The sequence below is a fragment of the Episyrphus balteatus genome, chromosome 3 (genome assembly GCF_945859705.1).
Source record: "Episyrphus balteatus chromosome 3, idEpiBalt1.1, whole genome shotgun sequence".
In the NCBI taxonomy this organism is placed as follows: domain Eukaryota; kingdom Metazoa; phylum Arthropoda; class Insecta; order Diptera; family Syrphidae; genus Episyrphus; species Episyrphus balteatus.
The window spans coordinates 98,286,625-98,292,624 of record NC_079136.1 but is presented as its reverse complement, the minus strand read 5'-3'; positions in this window follow the sequence as shown (position 1 = coordinate 98,292,624).

Here is a 6,000-nt window from a genome sequence, read left to right as displayed (position 1 = left end):
GTTTTGTTATGAAAATTACCCACGTATAAAAAGCTATAGGGTAGAGTTGCCTATTTGCGGCCGTCTCCAGTTTCCGGCCACCTTTCGGAAAATCGTAGGGTTTATTCCAAAATGTTGCTCTTATGCTGTTCTCTTATATGTTAGGACAGCATATGAGTGAAAATTTGGAATAAACCCTTTTAAAATCACTAAATATAACGATTTTCCGAAAGGTGGCCATTAACTGAAAACGGCCGCAAATAGGCAACTCTACCCTACCTATCAATACTAAAGATTCCTTCATTTTGTTTTTTTTTTTTTTTCAATTAAATATATTATTGAAAAATTAGGTACATATACAATGGTCGGAAAAAGTATTTTGACAAAATGAACATTTTTCTAACTGATGAGAATAATCTGTAACGGTTAAACATAAAATAAGGAAGTTGACGGTTATTTATTAAGTATATTATGGTGAATCTCACGATGGTCAATGTCAGTCATATAGTTGGTATTATGCTTCGTGGCTGCATTTTTTGTATAAAAAGTATTAATTTTTGAGGGAAAAAAGTATTTTGACAAACGTTCTTTTCCAACGTTGGTAAGGTAAGGCAATGCATTTTACGTGTTTCAAGCACGTATACAACTGACAGACTTGTTAAGGCCCCGATTTGTAAAAAATTGGGCAAAACGGCGGAACTTAACATTGAAATTAGTGCATCTTCTGTTGCAAGTCATAACTTCTGTGTGTCTGTTAAAAAATTTGTGGAGAACTGAATTTATCGCGGGAAACTAAAAATTACCAAATATACAAACACAAAAATATAATTATACTATTCAAAATTTACCACAAATGGACAAAAAATGAAAAAATGCACTAAAAAAAATTGAAGCATTTTGAAGAATTCACTTTATCGCGGATTGACTCCAAAAAGTCTGAATTTGGAAATGCCATTCTTTCATCAAAAACTTTGTTAGCAAAAGTACCCTTTGCATTGAACTCAAAGAAGACAATTTTACCATGTTTATGGGAAGATAATACAGTATTTTTCTTATAAAACAAAAATTGAAAAAAAACTGAATTCTCAAAAGAACATATTGGTATGCTTCTTTCACCCAAAAACAAAGTTTTATAGACCACATTCTCACAAATTTCTATCTCAATGATCCGGGAAACGAAAAGGAACTGTTGAAGCTCCGTAAAAATTTGGTCAAGTTTATTCCATACGCGAAAAGCACAACAACATGTCCCTTTGAGAATTAAATTTTTTTTCGATTTTTGTTTTATGAGATAAATACTGTATTATCTTCCCATAAACATGGTAAAATTGTCTTCTTTGAGTTCAATGCAAAGGGTACTTTTGCTAACAAAGTTTTTGATGAAAGAATGGCATTTCCAAATTCAAATCGGGGCCTTAACAAGTCTGTCAGTTGTATACGTGCTTGAAACACGTAAAATGCATTGCCTTACCTTACCAACGTTGGAAAAGAACGTTTGTCAAAATACTTTTTTCCCTCAAAAATTAATACTTTTTATACAAAAAATGCAGCCACGAAGCATAATACCAACTATATGACTGACATTGACCATCGTGAGATTCACCATAATATACTTAATAAATAACCGTCAACTTCCTTATTTTATGTTTAACCGTTACAGATTATTCTCATCAGTTAGAAAAATGTTCATTTTGTCAAAATACTTTTTCCGACCATTGTATGTATTGTATATTAGGAATGTTGTGAATATTCACATCCGCAAAAGCGGATCTTCCGCATGAATTTGTATATCTGCATCGGCAATAATCAATGCTGGTTTTCATGCGGATGTGGATGAAAATAAAATGCACGACTGGGGTCGCACGTACTTGCTCTTGCAGCTCAAAGCACTTTTATGTTAGTCTACTTGTAGATTTTAAAAGCTGGATCTAAATTTAAAAAAAAAAATTGATATTGGGGAAGAGCCGACATTTAGGGCAAAATTATGTTGAATGAAAAAATTTTTTTTTGTTATTTGACTTTTTTGAGAAAAAATAAAAATGCAGTTTTATTGCCACTGCTTTAAATATTACGTATACAAAGTTTAATCAAAATCGTTAGAGCCGTTTTCGAGAAATTCGTAATATCGTATTTTTTTGTATGGGAGGTATACGTTCTAAACGAGATATAAAAAAAACAAAAAAAAACCAACTTTCAGAATTCCATAAAAATCATCTATACCAAATTTGAAGAAAATCCATCCACCCGTTTAGGCTGTGGAAATGTGTACAGATGGACGCACAACCGCACAGACGCACAGACGTACAGACGCACGGACGGAATTGCGAGACCCACTTTTTTGGAATTCTCCATCATCGTAATGTTGGTTTTGATTAAAACCTCAATTTTTTTTTCGACACGAAACCAATACTTGCCCTATATAGAGCAAGTAAAAAGTTGCAAAAAGAAATTAAAAAATTGGGCGAATGGCGCGTACCAATGGTAGTCATACCGAGTAATCGTCTGTGACACAGAAAAAATGCAAAAGTCTTAATTTTAATAGAGATCTGTCTTTTCCCACAAACAAAAAGAGCCAATGTGGAGAAAAACCATCTTCATCGAAAAGACTTTAACGATAATTTCTACCCGTTCCACAACCTCTGTGTAACAGACTTGATGCAGAGAAGGTGACATTATTACTTTTTATTAAGTCTAATGCACATATTTTCAATTTCTCTTATTAAATACAAATAATAAAAATGTTTTTTATAACTGTATTATTATTTTAATTCATTTTTTATATAAGATCTTAAACATCCGCATCTGCAGATGTGAACTTTCAATAATTCGCATCCGCGGATGTGAAAAAATTTACATCCGTAACATCCCTAATATGTAGGTGTACCTATGTACATAAATATAGAAGTGACACCGGGAAAAATCCTCTATTAATTATTGGGCCGCTACAGTCGCTTTAAAAAATTGTGTATTCCATAGCATAGTTTCTGTAATATTTAAATTGAGTTTATTTTTGATTTTTGTAATACATATTTTGAATTGAAAGTATTTTTTTGAATGTTTGATTCTGATATATGAAAGGATTTTGTATTTCTGTTTATTTATTAACAACAAGAAGATGAAGATTTTCTTGAGTTATAGAGTTCAAATGTTTATTTGTACTAACATCCAGGCCAAAGTTGTAATTCACATTATTTGAATACTGTCCACATGCACTGTGGCGTATACTCGCTCTTTTTTATTAGTTTTTTTTTAAACCTATGCAAGTTTAGGGGAGGAGAAGACGATTGATCAAGTAAGTTGGTCCCAAAGTCTTTGAAAAATAGGCAAAACGAGAGTTTTTAGAGGGAAAGGGTCGTTATTCTGGGGTCGAATTACAGCATACGATTACGATCATTCGTTAACGTTTTTACTATTTGTGTCTCTATTTATTTAGTAGAAAAGGATAGGGACACATAGCAACCATACGTTAACGAACGTATGCCGTAATTCGACTCCTGTATTCCAAAATTCTATATGACCAAAATTCTGTATCTGAATAAAAAATTCTGTATGAACATAATTCTGTTTTCCATTATTCTGCTTTTCTATTATTCTGTATAACAAAATTCTGTAAATCCAAAATTCTGCAAATCCATTATTTTGCTTGTTGGAATTATGTAATTCCCAACCTATTTTAAAATACAGAATCTTGGAATCCGAATTTTGGCACATACAGAATTTTAACCCCAACCCGTTTTTAGCCTCTTCATTCGGAGAACAATATGAGCAGGACACTTTTTTTCAATGTTTGATAGATAAAATTTTTCACAAGGATTCCGTCCACTTGTATTTTTGGACTATTTATGTCTGAGGATTTTCATAATTTCTACTCATTAACGGCCATATTATTCTCTACTTTGTTTAAAAATACATCTGGAAGTAGAGAAATTTAAATCCAAATTTAATTAAAACTCCATTATGGGCTTCAAAAACGGCTATTTTTTTTTTCATTTTAGTACAAACGACATTCTTATTTCAATTTTTTTTTTTTTTCATTTTTCATTTTCAATTCATTTATTTATATAAAAAAGCCTTAAGGCTAACATTTTTGTATGGCCTTAAAAGTTACAATAAAATTAAAATAATGTAGGTATATAAAATATATATTATAAGCCTTATATTTATTCAGCCTAATTTATAAACGTAGTATAGATAGTGCATAACACTATACACCCTTTATAATGTTTTTAAACAGAAAATTGCTATTTATAAAATTTATGCAACGTTGCATAGAAGTTGTATAAGCTAAACGCGTTTTAAGGTTGTTTAGAGCCTGAATAAGAATATTTTTTACTCAAATGTCAATTGAAAATCACATCAAAAAAAGAAAAAAAAACAGCAATCATTTGTATATTTTTCTTTTAATTGAAGAACTCATTTTTGGCATTTGATTTGATTAATTTGAAATGAATAAAAACAAAAAATAAGAAATTGTGCTTTTTTTGAAATTTTTTCCTAACTAACTTTTGTGGTGTATTCTCTATTCTTTTTCATTTTGTGTGTTGTTTTTTTTCCATAGAAATTGATTCATGTTCGATGTACCTATGTATATCTTTTTTATTGGTGTACTTTTTTTGGATTACAAATATTTGCATGTGAAAAATTTGTTATCTAGTGAAACAAATGAGGAAATGTGTTGTTTTTTTTAGAGATTTTCTTCCTCATACGTATGACATCGAGAACTTTCGCTCACGTTTTTCTTTTTTTTTGTTTTGTTTTAATTTTTTGTTTATTTTCGGAGCAGATGGAGTTATTTCATCGACAGATGGAGTTGTTTGTCGTTATTAAAAATACTAATTTTCCAGTTTTAGTACTTATTTGGACACAAACCTAGCATGACTATAATGGATAGGAAAATGTTTTATAAATGAAAATTTATGTAACGTTGCATAAAGGCTACATAAAACCTTATGCATTGTATAACTATGAAGCTATTTAGAGCTGTTTAGTGAAATCTAATAAATGAGACTGATTAGATTTCACTAAACAGCTCTAAACGGCTAAATAGTTATACAATGAATAAAGTTGTTTGTAGCCTTTATGCAACGTTACATAAATTTCTATTTATAAAATATTTTTTTAGCAATTATAGTTATACTAGGTTTGTGTCTAAATAAGTACTAAAAATGAAAAATCTGTCGATAAAATAACTCCATCTGATTTGAAAATAAACAAAAAAACAAAAACGTGAGCGAAAGTTCTTGATGTCATATAAAGAAGAAAATCTAAAAAAAAAACACATTTCATTTGTTCTTCTTGCTTACAAATTGTTCACATGCTCCAAAAAAATTACATCAATTAAAAAGAAACATGCATAAATCATTTTTTCTATGTAAAAAGAAAACCCACATTTTTATATGTACATATGTAGGTACTGCAGCCAAAAGTTCTGACATCTTATATCAGGAAAAAATCTCGAAGAAACACAATTTCTTATATTTTGTTTCAGTTGATTACAAAATTATAAATATAATTCAAAAAATAAAATCTTCAATGACATAAAAAATATATAAATGATTGCTGTGTTTTCTTTTTCTGAAAATTATTTGATGTTCAAATGACATTTAAGCAAAATATATTCTTATTCAAGCTCTAAACAACCTAAAAACGCGTTTAGCTTATACAAGCTCTATTAAACGTTGCATAAAGTTTATAAATGACAATTTTCTGTTTAAAGACATTATAAAGAGTACATAATGCTATGTACTGTCTATGATGAGTTTATAAATAGGGCTGTATATATATATTATATTATATAAAAAAAAAGCAACAATGGTAATTGCTATAACACTCATAACATTACTTAACAAAAAGGGAGTGAAAATGTTACTTTATTTTAGTATAACCAAGTGCAAAAGGAACGCACCTGAAATTTGTAATTTTCTATTCCTCATGGAACAAACCTAGTTCGAGTCTCGAACTCAAATGAAGAGAAGAAATGTCAAAAAATTGTGTATTTGTTGTTAGGGCTACCATCCCTCT